This window comes from Strigops habroptila, chromosome Z (genome assembly GCF_004027225.2).
Source record: "Strigops habroptila isolate Jane chromosome Z, bStrHab1.2.pri, whole genome shotgun sequence".
Taxonomy (NCBI): domain Eukaryota; kingdom Metazoa; phylum Chordata; class Aves; order Psittaciformes; family Psittacidae; genus Strigops; species Strigops habroptila.
Genome location: NC_044302.2, coordinates 44,316,586 through 44,331,883, shown reverse-complemented (window position 1 = coordinate 44,331,883; position 15,298 = coordinate 44,316,586). Strand labels below are relative to the sequence as shown.

Sequence of the window (15,298 nt, the reverse complement as noted above, 5' to 3'; positions counted from 1 at the left end):
CCGTGGGAGTTGCATTCTTCCCATTCTCCTCCCCATCCCTCCGGGAGCGGGGGGAGGAAGAAGGGGGGGGGGGGGTGAGCGAGCGGCTGTGTGGTTCTGAGTTACCGGCTGGGCTCAAACCACGACAACAGCACATCGCAAAAAAACCCCACAAACCCCCCACCACTCTTGGAAGTGTTACTGAATTCCTTTCAAGCATCAGCTGGAAACTAGTTTGAATTTTTCTGTGAAGTTCAGAAGTCTCAGTACACTTTCTAATATTTTTCCAGGAGAAAAAGTTGCACTGATATTGAATAAGCTGGTTCTAAATCTCAGTATGGAGTAAACATTAGTGGAGAAGTGTATGAATTTCGACATTAAGTGACAAAAGTGTCTTATTTTGTTGAGCTTGATGCCTTTGAAGTTGCACTTCAACCATCATAAGAATGGGAGCCTCTTTTTTCTACTATATTTATCCTGTAACTTGTACAGAAAAGGCTCAAGAAATTTTACTATGTGTGGTGATTGTAGTATGTAGTGCTTTGCTGAGAAAAAAAGGATATAATCTTGCAGTCTTTCAGTCTTTAAAGGGGGCTTATGTTAAAGGTAGAGAACGACTTTTTATCAAGGCCTATAGTGACAGGACAATGGGCGATGGCTTTCAACTGATAGAGGGTATATTTAGATTGGATATAAGGAAGCCATTTTTTTATGATGAGGATGGCAAGACTGGGACAGATTACCCAGAGAGGTTGTGGATGCCCCATCATTGGTTTGAGGTCAGCCTGAATGGGGCTTTGAGCAACCTGGTCTAGTTCAAGGCATCCCTGCCCATTGGCAGGGTGGTTGGAAATACATGATCTTTGAAGTCCCTTCCAACCCAAACCTTTCTATGATTCTGTGATTTATTTTTTTCATGTGTATAAATGATTCTCTACTTACTCTTGGTTCTTCTTTGAGGATACAACTTAGAGTTATGGTGGTCAATTTCAGCCACTTTGACCTAAGAAATTTGTTCTTTCTTTCTTACCCTAAACAAAAAGCATGCCAAGTTTTTTTCTGCTGTATTTTTTCATTATATAAATGTTTGAGTGTTGTTTTCTCCTTTTTTTTCCTTTTTTTTTCTTTTTTTTTTTTTTTTGTCAGTGAAACCATTATTCTGAAACCAGAGATCTACCCCTTTGGCTGAAAATGGAACTACATTTCTCCCATTTTGTGGTCATGCATAATAAAGTTGACTCACTTCAGTGAAATTCTAGAATAAAGAGCATGATGTCAGCCTGTCTTCAGGCAGAAGAGCTTGCAGAGCACTCCAGGTATTCTGCAGCTGACAGGGCTTTCTACAGAAAGACCCAGCTGAGATGAAACTCGTCTATAGCCTTTGATGTCCTGTAAAACCCTGAAAGCTTTAAAAGTTATTGCCAAGGCCCTCTATGGTTACTGCTCCTGGAAAATAGTTCAGATTGGCTGTTGCATTGCCCTAGCTCTACTGAAAATTATTTTAATGCGACATAATTATAATCTCCCTACTTATGGATTTGACTCTGCATAATAGATGTACATCTGCTTTTGTGCTTTCTCTCACAACTTAAGAACTGCCTATAAATACTTTCAAAGCCTCCTTAAAATTCTCTTTTGTTGTGCTGCGTGCACAAAACACTAGCATCAATTAGGTACTGCTGAGATCACTGTCTAGTGAATTGATCAGTACTGCCTCACTATCTTGTATTCCCCCAGCATGTGTATTTCCAACTGTTGTGTCATCTTAAACATACATTGTAAACATCACAGGAAAGAGTTCTTATTCTTTTCTTATATACTACCTAGTATAACAGAGTCCTGGACCATGGCCAAGGTATGATGATAGTACAAATACCACATATTACATGAAGAAGGTATAAAAAATAACACAAAGCAGAATAATTTCTGAAGCAGATAATTATTTTTGTCTTATATATCGAGCCTCCAAACTATATAGATTCTGATTCTTTTATACCACCCAAGCAATGTCTTCTCCCTTATGTCCAACACCACATTTTGTTAGAATTAGCATCTAACAGTTATTGCTGTGTATTTACACCTGCATAGAATTAGTTTTCCCAAAGCAAGTTTCTCTGAAATTCCAATTATGGTGGAAGAATAAAACTAGAATGGCAGCTCTCTGACAGTGGAAATGATCAGAGAAGGATTTTATGCTTCCCCTGGTCCAGGATGACCACAGCTTGGGACTATCAGACCATCCTGAAAATCTCCCTGACTAGTACTGAGGTAGCCATGAGGAACTGTTAGAAAAACCAAACACTACCAGAAATCACACAATCAAGCCATCATACCGATACTAACCATGCTATAGGTCAACTTATATCATGTGTCATTAGCGTGTGTGCTACTGACACAAGAACCACAAGATGTCATCAAATATACAGCTGTGATGTAATGGTGATCTTTAGGAAACCCACGTCATCTTTGTCATTTGAAAATACTTAGGTTTAGCCTCAAAAAAAAAAAAAAAAAAAAAAAAGGTGGGGGTTAGCCTCCAGTAAAACAGATTTTGGGGATTGGAAATCTTCATCCTTTGAAGGATAACAGGCACAAAATTACACATAAAAAAAAGGGTTAATTATCCCAAGATTAGTGACAGCACGAGGCACTGGTTGAAAGAATAGATTATGGGCACAAACAAAAGTATGGGGTCACCTGGATGTCCACTAACTTTATGAGCATTGTATAGCAGTGCTCAAAAAGACAAAATTTACAAACCACTGGACCTTATCTGTGAAAGTGACTTGTTTTAAAAATTCAAGAGGGTCTTTATTTTCACATAAAGGAAATTTAACTGGCTAATACAGAAAAACAATCAAGACTATGTTTCTAAATAAATTAGGAAAGATCTGCAAGACTAGGGCTTGTGTGTGTATCGAGGACTGAGCAATGGGCAAGGAAGTTGTGGGAAGGTGCCACTGCTTCTGCCATCACTGCTTCTGAGACCTTCTTCCTCGTCCTCATAGCAGAAGAGAAGCCAGAATACAAATTCTGGAATTAAAAGGTAGTAATGTATAAGAGTATTTCTACAAGCACTCCTTATTTTTGAGTGCTTCTATCTCTTTAACATGTGCAGTAAAATCATCTTAAGAAGTCGGCTGCCTTCATTTTAATATATAGATAGCAGCATAGATAAAGATATGCTGCTTCTATAGCTCATTAAAAAATATCTTCTAGGAATATATTTTTTTTCCAGGGGAATAGCAGTCTGTGGAGATTAACATCGATCTCACTAGACAGTCTTGTTAGTGAAGTATGAAAATAAATCAGGTTTCTGCAGCAGGATAAGAGCTGTGAGCTACAACACAGAACATTTTTTTCAAACCATTTTTCCACCCCATCTTTATTCTCGTTGACTTACCAACCACAGGAAAGCTTACACAACGAATATAGATCATATCCAGGAGGAATTTCTCTCTTTCTTAAAGGCTGGGAGCAGACACATACATGTTGTTTTATTCTTCAAACAATGTGATGAATATTTTATGAGCTATGAAGCTCAGCAACTTCCATGAAAGAAACACCAAAGGAAGGCTGAGACTCTGCCCTCCCATTTCCTCTCCCCTGGTTCACTTCCTACTTTTCAAAATTAACTTTTGCACATGTGAGAAGTAGAACAGACTGTGGCCATACACATCCCCAGGAAACCTGTGACTTGTATGGCAGTAACTCATACTGTCTTTTGCTGCTTGAAAGAGCAGAGGGAAAAGGTTTTTAGCAGCACACTGATGTGCTCCTAATCCGTTTTGACCATGGGAAGTACAAGGAGGTGGTGGTTAATGTTGTCCCAGAACAGAGATGATTAATGCCAGAGAACTGACAACTTGGGCAGGTAAAGCTTCAGATCACTGTTGACAAAGCTCATACATTACATTACACAACATATTGCAACAATTACTTGCCTGGACTTCCTTGAAGTACTGTTTGTTTATCTCAGTGTTCGGACTAATATGTTTTTTTCTCCCAGCCGAGCTTTGACTCACAGGAAAGTACTGAAGTTCATAAAACATAGATATTTCAGACCTCATTCTTCACTACTAAGTAACTCATGCATGATTTATGCCTGTACAAAGCAGATGTAAGAGAACAAGACTGAACTGATTGCATTTTATACCTGCTTTTATCTGGGTGTAAAGGACTGCATAAATAGCAAAATGTGAAGCTTTAGGCCCATTTTCTTAAATGACTGGCGGAAGGATCTCTTTCTCTGAAACTCAGTCTGTGCTGTCAGGGTGGAATTCTAATCATCACTGAACTGATGAAGGAGGAGAAAAGCCCCTTTTTCACCCACGGCTGGTGGAATTTTTGTGTTAGTCATACTGTTAGAATCAAGATAAAAGAAGCATCAAATGCATTTCCTTTCAGCCCTGACCAGGAAACTGGTGACTTTCCTAGTGCAAAACATGGTTCCCAGTTCAGACATCTTTTAGTGTATGGATACTGTGTTGCAACTGAGCTCAGCTAAATTAATGCTGAAGTCATGGAAGGAGTCTTTCAACCTGGGACAGACAGGTCTTGACTATATGGGTGGAAATCAGGGATGTTAATTATGATTGCCAGGTTCAAAGTCTTAGGCACTTTCAGTCCCAGAGCACCGTTAATAATAAACGATGCAACAGGCCAGAAAAGAGACAGGATGGAAAGCTTAAGTGAGCATGACCTAGACCAGCATTACAAAGCACACTGCCATTTTTGTTCAGGTCACTGCCAAGACTCAACACGCATTCCTGAGATTCAGGTGACATAGTAAGATAGTCACTTTAGACATCCCTATCACTTCTCCTAGTCTTTCTTGTTTCATGATTAAGAAAGATATTCTTTAGAGGATCCTTAATCTAAACCAGTATGAGTTTCCTGAGCTCAGTTCTATTCCAGAGTTCTCAAAAATGCAGTTCAGGTTGCAAGCAAGAACAACTTTCAAAAGATAAGGCTTGAGAGAGGAAAATGAGCCTTTCTTATTCCCATTTCTGGTTGCATTGTGCTACTGTATCAGATACTTCTGAACATCTTGCTGATGAAATCAATAGGAATGCTTTTTATTCTCCTAAAAAGGACCAAAAATATGAATGCATACTCTTTCCTTTTCTAACTCTTCAGCCTCACAAAATATAGTGACACTTAAAGCTGCTTATACTTCTTAGAAGTTTTGGTTCAAGAAAAGCCATCCAGTCTTCAATTTCCATGCATCTGTCAGAGAATAAAGTAGAGAGGACATAAGAGAAAGGATGGACTAGACAAAGAGAGACTGGAGTCACTAAGAATACTCTTTAATCTGATTTCTGCTTCCTCATCCATCTCTGTCAACCAAAAATCATTTAGAACTTTGCAACATTAAGGAGAAATTAGTTTCTATTTTCCCATCAAAAGATGTAAAAAATCCATTTTGGGATAAGGCAGTACATATTTCTAAAATGTTTATATAACTTATTTTTCCAATCATAAGTGTTTTTAATGTTCTATAAATGCTGTATTCTGACATATCTGCTTAGCTGCAAAAGTTCAGTTTCAGTCAGTAGAGCTATCAGTCAAGAAGTTTATGCCTATTTATATTCCAATAAAGTCTAAGTTTAGTTTCTTGTTCTCATCCCGCTGCCTTTTTTTAAAAACAGTAACTCATGCCTAAAGGCAAAAAAAAAATAATTGAAATTCAAGACAATAAATAAGAAAAGGAGACAGCATCTCTGTGGAGTGAAGAAAAGGCAAAGAAATACATAGAAGTAGAATACTTTGACCTAATAAAATACATTAAAATAAACCAAGTAAATCTGTACTTTATTTTTAGAAGCTAGTGGTGGGAGGTCTTCAAAAGATTCTGTTTCCTACACCCTGAAAGTATCCTTCTAAGTCGGCCCAGTGGTACATTCACATCCAACATTCTCTCTCTGGAAGTGGCTATACGAAGAACAAACAAGGAAGGGTATTACCTGCAGTTGTGTTCTGCTAGCATCCATAACCAGTGGATTAGTATCTCTCTGCTTACTCCCTTCCAGCTATTTAAACACTTGCTGAGACAAATGTAGTTTAATTATTTCAAATAACATTTCAGTAATTTTTGTGGTGTTGCAAACCATAGAGTTTGACTTAAAACTGTTTTCTTGAGGGGCGTTGTTTTGATCTTAGTTTGATGTCAATTATTTTTACTGTCATCTGTTTGGTACATTATGTAAACAAAAAAAGTAGCTGGAAGAATATGGTCTTATGTCTGATACTATGTTTATATTAATTTAACAAACCAGATAAAGTTAGTATGACATTCTAGTTTCTCACAGGAGTTGCTACATGCTATTCTACTCTAATTTTTATTTTGCTTAAGATAATTCTAAAATAATGATAGGCTGGAATATATACACACATATAAAATCAGCCTCAGGTGTTCTGAGGGTTTATTAACTTGGATTTCTCTTTCTCTGTTACACAAGAAATGAAAATATAATGTTGACTGTAGTCTGGTTTTTTTACCCAAAATAATTTGAAGCTCAAATCCTGCTACCTTTACTTCCATAGGAAAGCATTTTCCCACTCAAGCCACCCTTTTTCATTTCATTGGATCTCTTTTTGCAATAAAATACTAGTAAATGTAGCCAGAGATACCAGCATCTCAACCTTTGAAAACAATGAAATTATGTTTAGAAAATCTTGAAGCTGCATCATGTAAATGCAATAGAGGACTGGAAATAAGACGACAATATCATGGGCTATATTCAAGAGAGTTTCTTGAAGCGAAATTTGCTGTGAGTTTTTCAAACATCTTTCTAAGTAAAATGGAAAACTAAATGCAAAACCAACATTCAGCAAACATTTCACTGTGAAAAAGAAAACAACAAAAAACCCCACATATAAGAGCAATGGCCTTCCCCTCACTGCCCAAAGAGTAAATGCTCCTGAATACAATATCAAGCCAATACTGAGTTACTATTAAGCTAATATTTAGTTAATGGAAAGAGGTCTGATACTATTCCCTATGCTTCTTGAATACCAGTCCCCAAAACAGCGGTAAGAAAACTGCAGTTACTTGTTGAGACATTTTCTGAAATATTAACTCCCTTTCTGAGTGAGATTCAGATGGCTTAAAGCCACTGTGGTTCCTCCGGCCACACAGCACAAGCAAGCTGTGCCGAGGGGCAGGTGGCAGCAGGATGGACTAAACCTGGGCCTCACCGATCACACTACTCTGTTGTTGAATTAAACAGCTGCCGTAAGCACATAAGAAAACATAGACAGGCCATAGATCTTTTCAGAAGAGAGAATCTGATGGCTTTATTGCCAGGTAATGATATTGGGAGCTCTTTACCTTCAGGTAACAGCATAAAATTACCTGAGGTCAGCAATGACTGAAAATTGTGACAATTAGATAGCTGCTTTGTGGCCTATAGGAAGTGAATTGGTGCCCTCATTCTAATTCTCTATCACAAAAAAATTACAGCTAATGCTGATTGACATCTTTGATTGCAGCTATGGCTGAGAGGCCAAGGCTGAATGAGCCTTGAAAATAAACTGCCTTTCAACCCAGAAAAGTCAATCCTCCAAGCCAGAGGTGAGGTGCATGTTAGACTGAGAAAAATGCACTGCCTTTCACTCGCTCTACAGATAGAAAGTGTGTCTCTTCTACTAAATGCCAGTGCCTTCACTGCCTCCACTTAAAATGAAATAGAAAATGCAAGTCCTCTGGGAGGATTTAGACATGAGTTATTACATATCACTCTTTACTGATTGCATTCCAGAAGCACACAAGATTTCAGACAGTGAGGTGCTGTTGCACTAAGTACTGTGCAGATGCCATGCCCAACTGTCCCCTCTCCAAATTGCTTGCCATCAAAACAAACAGGAAAGATGTGGGAGGCAAGAAGCACCGTTACCAGTGTTTGACAGACAGGGCACAAGGCTCACTGAGACATTGTAATAAATCTAAGATCACATAGGTAATGTGTTGCAGAGGAAGGAGATGAAACAGAGGATTGGGTCATACCTATAAAAGTGAGTTAAAGCCAGATAATTCTGGGTCACACTGATATTTCTTCACGCATTTTGGTTGCAGCACCACAGAAGCAAAATTGTGAATGTGTGTCCATGTGTTTAATGCCGTTCTAGCATTAGAGGTGAACAATGGAAATGAGGAAGGTTTTGAGGCAAAATCTGGATGCAAGACAAAATTAAATTCCTTCCCATTGCTTGAAGCATCTGTAAGTATCTGTGACTGGTTAAATCCTATCCCAGACACACCCAGCTCAGAAGATTTTGCTTAAGTAGCTGTTCTTGAATCTGATAAAAGATCTCACATGCAGGAAGAAAACACAAAACTCCCATTCCCCACTGTTTATTTCATAGCAGAAAGGTCAGTTTGCACTGGCTATGTAAAATGTGAGTAGCAGCAAGCACATGTTGATCAGCATTTGAAAATGTCATGCTATTAAAATGAGTAAAAAAGGAGTTAGGAGTTAGTGTTCCTACACATGCTTGGTTAAAATATGCTTCTTCTGAAGTAGCGGAGATTGAGAAAGAACAGAGTTGATGTCTGTAGATGTGCATGATTATGCGTTGGCAGCTATCCTTGACTAAAAATCCAAGGATTCAGCCTTCTAACTCCCTTCTGACTCCAACTATACTGCACTGGCTGTGGTACTGCTTGTCTTAGACACTGCAGTACAGCTTCAACTCCTAAGAAAAGACATGCAGCAGCAAAAATTCACAACACTGTTTTTCCAGTGGACTACACTGAAGCAGTTCAAGCAGTAGCCCTGAAAGAACCTGAGGTAAAGAAAAATGCTAAAGGAAATCATGTTAATGTTCAGATGGAGCATAATGAGCATCATCAGCTGGAACTTCCTTAATCCATCTGCCTTTTCCTCTTAAGACAGTGTGAGAAACTGAATTGCCACAAAGATTGCCCTGCAAGGAACTGAGATAAGGTTCCACTGTCCATTGTCTCCAAGATTGGTGCGAGGAACTCAGTTGTCTCAAGGAGTTCTGATACTGTGTTGTAGTGGGAATTGCTGCTGAGACTACACAATCATCACGTTCCACAGAAATGGCCTGACTACAGACATAAGTAGTTGAAGACCTGGCTGCAAGATCAGCAAAACTGGACGTGCATGATCAACCAGGAGTGAGTAGTTGCCATGGAAACTGATGATAATGACAGAGGTACTTCTCAGTAACACCTAATAAGAAGGGACAAAGGTAATCACCAGTGTGGCCACCCACCACCGAAGATGTCAACTACGGACCCTTGGGAAGCCTCTAGATCCATGGTGGTAACCATCTCCCCGCACAATCTATTCCAAATGCTTGCTTAACTTCTATCCTCGTTTCTGATCTGTCCTATTGCTACTAATAATTATCTTTTTATAATAATAATCACAGAATCATAGAATGGTTTAGGTTGGAAAGCACCTAAGATCATCTAGTTCCAAGTCCCTGCCATGGGCAGGGATGCCCTAGGCCATTTTGCCCAAGGCTCTGTCCAACCTGGCCTTGAACACTGCCAGGGATGGAGCATTTACCACTTCTTTGGGCAACCCATTCTGGTGCCTCACCACCCTCACAGTAAAGAACTTCTTCCTTATATCTAACCTGAATTTCCCCTGCTTAGGTTTGAACCCATTACTCCTCGTCCTATTGCTACCGTCTCTGATGAAGAATTCCTCTCCGGCATCCCTGTAGGCCTCCCTCAGATATTGGAAGGCTGCTGTGAGGTCTCCACGCAGCCTTCTCTTCTCCAGGCTGAACAGCCCCAACTCTTTCAGCCTGTCTTCATAGGGGAGGTGCTCCAGCCCCCTTATCATCCTTGTGGCCCTCCTCTGGACTTGACCCAACAGCTTCATGTCCTTCTTATGTTGAGGACACCAGAACTACACACAGTGCTTCAAGTGGAGTCTCACAAGAGCAGAGTAGAGGGGTGGAATCACCTCCTTCGACCTGCTGGTCATGCTCCTTTTGATGCAGCCCAGCACACAGTTGGTTTCTGGGTTGCAAGAGCACACTGAAGCCGGCTCATGTTCAGTTTCTCATCAACCAACACTCCCGAGTCCTTCTCCGCAGGGCTGCTCTGAATCACTTCTCCACCCAACCTGTAGCTGTGCCTGGGATTGCCCCAACCTAGGTGTAGGACCTTGCACTTGGCTTGGTTGAACTTCATGAGGATGGCACTCTCTCACCTCTCAAGCGTGTCAAGGTCCCTCTGGATGGCATTCTTTCCCTCCAGTGTATCAACCAAACCACACAGCTTGGTGTCATCAGCAAACTTGCTGAGCGCGCACCCAATCCCACTGTCCATGTCGCAGACGAAGATGTTGAACAGGATCGGTCCCAACACCAACCCCTGAGGGAATCCTTTTTAACCACCATCTTTTGTAATAAACAAATTGACTGATTATGGTATTTGACATCGTTTGTGTCTTAATTTCATTCTGGGGATCACAAACAAAATATTTCTGACACTGTGTTTCACCCAGTTGGGCCTTGACAGACAACAAGTGTATTTCACTGCCCTTACTTTTTTGGAGGTTAAAACCACTGTATTTCTTTATCAGTTCTCCCATGTACAAATGGCAAAAACTTATAGAATCATAGAAATTGTTCGGGTTGGAAAAGATCTTAAAGATCAGTCGGCGGGTTGGAACAAGATGAGCTTTAAGGTCCTTTCCAACCCAAACCGTTCTGTGATTCTCTGATTCTGTGATCATTGAGCCAAACCATTAACTTAGCACTGCCACGTCTACCACTAAACTATGTACCTAAGCACCACATCTACAAGTCATTTAAATACCTCCAGGGACAGTGACTCCAGCACTTCCCTGGGCAGTCTGTTCCAATGCTTAACAACCCTTTTGCTGAAGAAATTGTTCCTAACATCCAATCTAAACCTCTCACGATGCAACTTGATGCCATTTTCTCTTGCCCCATTCTTGTTACATAGCAGAGAGTGATGCTGGACTGTTCTTCACAAGTCACTCCTTAGTGAATAACTTACGAGCTGGAACTGTCTCTTCCTGGGCTATATTCACATAATTACAAATAATTTGTGTAGTTCAACTTAAGATGTGACCACTTATCAGTTGAGATGTAAAAATTGGGTGGATGTTCTTAGCCCACTTCAGTTGCAAAATATAATAGGTTAACTTAAATTACCTTCACAATTTATATAACACACGATTTCAGAAAAGGTACTGCTATATAATAAATGCAAAATGAATGAAAAGGGCCCTAGAAATCTTGCCAGGCCGACAGGATCACATGTTACCAGTGCTGTCTCTTCTTGGTATTGTTATGAGGAAAGAACATTCCTACCCCTTTCTGACTTTTGCTCCTGCTGCTACTGCCTCTAGTGTTTTAGCAGAGGATCAAGTGCAAGATCCCTTCTCTGTGCTTCTTCCTACAATTTATGTTCTAGCTGGTGGGACCTTCAGTAGTTTTAATTATTGATCACTGATAATAAAGAGAGAAATGGGAAATCCCACTAGTTGTTACACAAATCCAAATAGATTAACTGTATTAGTGCATCCTGTAAACTTCAAAAAGCAGAGAGCAAACTTTTAAATTACTATTTTTAAGTGTCATTCTAACGAAATCACAAGGTAAAAAACTCAAGGCTTATATAACATGATATCCAAGAGTCTGTTTAAAAGATGGCATGGAAGCAGGAGCATCTCAGGCTTGACATGAAAAAATATGACTACTTTCATATAATAATAAGAAGAAATAAAAATTGAGAGAGGAATTAAGCCCAAGAAAGACAAGTGATGCACAATACAGTTGTTCACCACTTGCTGACTGATGCTCTGCCTGTCCCTGAGCAGTCGTTGGCCCCTCCCAGCCAAATTCCCCCAGTTTACATACTAGGCATGATGTACTGTGGTATGCCATACCACTTTGGCTAGTTTGGATCATGTGTCCTGTCTCTGTTTCCTCCTGGCTTCTTGTGCCCCTCCTCACTGACAGAGCACGAGACTGAAAAGTCCTTGATCAGCGTAAGTGCTACCGAGGAACAACTATAACATCCCCGTGTTATCAGCATAGTTCTCAGACTAAAACCGAAACACAGCACTGTGCCAGATACTAGGAAGAGAAATAACTCTATACCAGCTGAAACCAGGACATATCTGAATATGCAAAAAAATATGTTCTTTCAGACTTTAGGGCCAAAAACCTAATCAGTAAAAAAATCTGTATGAGTCTGATGGACTTTGAACCCAGGGTGTTCCTCATTCTTTTGGAAGTTTGTAACTGAGGAATCCTAACTCCAGCATTTCTTCTTTGAGTGGATCTTTTAGAGCAGATATTTCTACAGTTCATTTTCATTTAAGGAATTAGTAGCTTCATTACACTGTATTACTAAGATATCTGAAAGCTTCTAAATGTATTATCTACAGTTTGAAACAGGTTATCTTACTCCTTCAAAATGTAGGTCAACTGACATTCTGCATTAAATTAGATGAATTGCAAGGAAAAAAAATCCTTTAATTTTACGTTAAGATCTCATTTACCCCTAGATTATGTGAATCTTTTAAATTGGCAAACTCTAAGGGTTATTAAAAACCCAAGAGAGCTGTACAAAAAAATCCACATGTGAAACAAATTTAGTGAATTTGGCTTTTTTCCTGCTCTATACACAAAATGGAATTTGTAGATCAAAAATGTATTATAGAGAAATCATTTACTTCAGTCAAATCTTCATTAAAGAAGAGCACAATTGTACCTTATGTAGGTAGAAAGGAAAAAATGTACTGGTGCAGGACTCACTATAAGATACCCACTGACTGCTAAGATATTTCATTTTATAGACTAGAAATATCATTTTCCTTCATGAAGAACTTACAGGGAATCATTCCAATGCTAATGTATGAGTTAAGAAGTGCAGAAGCTGCATATCAATGAATATCAAATAAAATCATATCAAAATATTGCTGAAAGAATTACTATGGCCATTTCACACATGGCTTTGAAGATGCTGAACAATCGATGAAGTTTCTTAGAAGTCAAAGTAATGCATACGCCTGGATGCTGATTAATTACAAACATGGTTCAAAACAACAAATGTAGTTCTAAGATAATAATCTATCACAGAATGCATCCCATTGATTTGAAAGTTATGAATTTATCTTATACATTTTAAAAGTTCACAATTCAAAAGACTGCATCAGTAGGTTACCTGCAGTTCACAGCACAAGCTGTGTGTGATTCATTGCTAGCCTGGGAATCTTTTTTGTGGTCTTATGAAAAAGCATTTGATCTGATTAAACAGTCCTTCTAATTGAAAGAAATGACTCCATACAATCTGTCTTTGCATTCTATATGCTCCTGGTAAACCATAAAAAATAAAATACCATTCTGGTAAGATTTCAGAAGTCATGATAGACTAGGCTTCCTCTCTTTAAACTTTGTCACGCAAGTTTGAAAATCTTGTCCCAGCTTTATGAAGAATATATGTATCATAAGATAATATTTCCTGGGTAAGGCATGCCTAATAAACAAAACATAGATATATACAGTGAGTTTGTTATTGTTACAAAAATGACACATAGATTATCAATATGTTTTGGCTTGGGCGAATACTGGTGATAAATTTACCAAATCTCTCTAGTTTTGACATCAAAAAAATATCTTCCAGCTACTTTTTTGGGGGATTTCACAGAATGCTATTTCCAGAGATTGGGCTATGGAAAATGTTCATGGCCTGCAAATGTTTGAACGGTTCTCCTACTAATATGTCAGCTTCTGGTAGCTGTTTAGACCAAAGAAAGCTTGCATATAATCTTCTATTTTGTATAAACAACTTATGAAGTTTGGCCTAAACTAAGCTTAACGGATGAGAACTTGCAGGAAATATCATAAGTTAATTTAAAGGAAAATTCTTCTAAAACAGTATCACTGATGTTCACATGTTCTAATCTGAGGCACTGTGGGAAAAAAGATCTAATTTTTCAGTCGTAATCTTAGTTAGGTGTATACAATTAGCTTAAACAGTAACACATGGCTATTTTTTTGTGCAAATTCCCAGTTGAGAGATGCAAAACCAACACATTTGCATAAGCAAATAGCCAGCTAGTTTTCTGCTAGGTCACATGCATGAATAAATACCTGATTTGTGTATGCACAATGGCTATTTGTAGGCACGTTAAATGGATGCTAATGTATGAGTGCGATTGTTCACTCCCAACTTTGAAAATGTCAAACTGGCAAAAATTTTAATCATGATTTTTACCCAAAGTTGAATAGTTTTACCAGTGTAATCTGCATGTGAATTCGGCTCCTTGTAGCCTACCTACACTCCAGAAATGGAATTTCTTACTCTCCTGTGCTCATAATTAGTTAAGAAATTGTCACCTGCTCTGTTTTCTTTTATCCTCATAAAGATTTCAATATTCAAGGACAGTTATGGTCTGTTTATATTACAACTCATTACAATTTGTATTCTGTTTAAATGACAAGGTTTAATAGCAGGAGAACTGTAGGGGTTGCCTCTGTGAGGAGAGGCCAGGGCTGCCCATGCTGAATACTGCCAGTTCCAGCAGACTGAAAGTGGACCAACCCCTGGCCAAAGCTAAGCCTATCAGCCCAGCCAATGGTGGTGCCTTTATGGAAACGTATTTAAGAAAGGGTAAAAATTCCTGTACAACAGCTGTGAGAGGATGTGAGAGCAGCAGCTCTGCAGACACCAAGGTCAGTGCAAAAGGAGGGGAGGAGGTGCTCCACGCACCAGAGCAGAAACTCCCCTGCAGCCCCTGGTGCAGGCCATGGTGAGGCAGGCTGTTCCATTCCATTCCATTCCATTCCATTCCACTCCATTCCATTCCATTCCATTCCACTCTACTAAAAAAATTAAATAAATCTTTCCTGAATTGAATATGTTTGGCTTATGACTAACTAGTTGGGGATCTCCCTGTGTTTATCTCAACCTGTGAATTTTTTCCCCTCATTTTCTCCCCCTTTTGTGTCGAGGAGGGGGAGTAAGAGAGTGCCTGAGTGGGCATCTTGCATCTAGCCAATGGAACCGCTGTAGACTAGTTTTGGAGTAACTACCGCTTCTGGAGAAACTCCAGAGCTGTTTCTCCCCACAGCAGATGAACTAACTGAATCAGAGAGCAGAAAAATCCCAAAACACAAAGAGAACTCCAACACGCTCACTTGCTAGAGGAAAACTAAACAGGAGAATAATATTAGGATTAATGTTCTAACTTCACAAAATCACTTACAATGAATCATTTCTTTGTCTTCCAACTGCAAATATGGTTATTAGTGGGATAGAGCTGAAACACAAAAAATATGACAGAGAAAGTCC

The 15,298-nt window shown here is 39.2% G+C and overlaps 1 protein-coding gene across 2 annotated transcripts in view; it reads right to left on the bottom strand.

Annotated features, from left to right (window-relative positions):
- LINGO2 (leucine rich repeat and Ig domain containing 2) overlaps positions 1 to 15,298 on the bottom strand; it is a 536,575-nt gene that overhangs the window by 153,829 nt on the left and 367,448 nt on the right. The gene's annotated exons all lie outside the window — the stretch shown is intronic.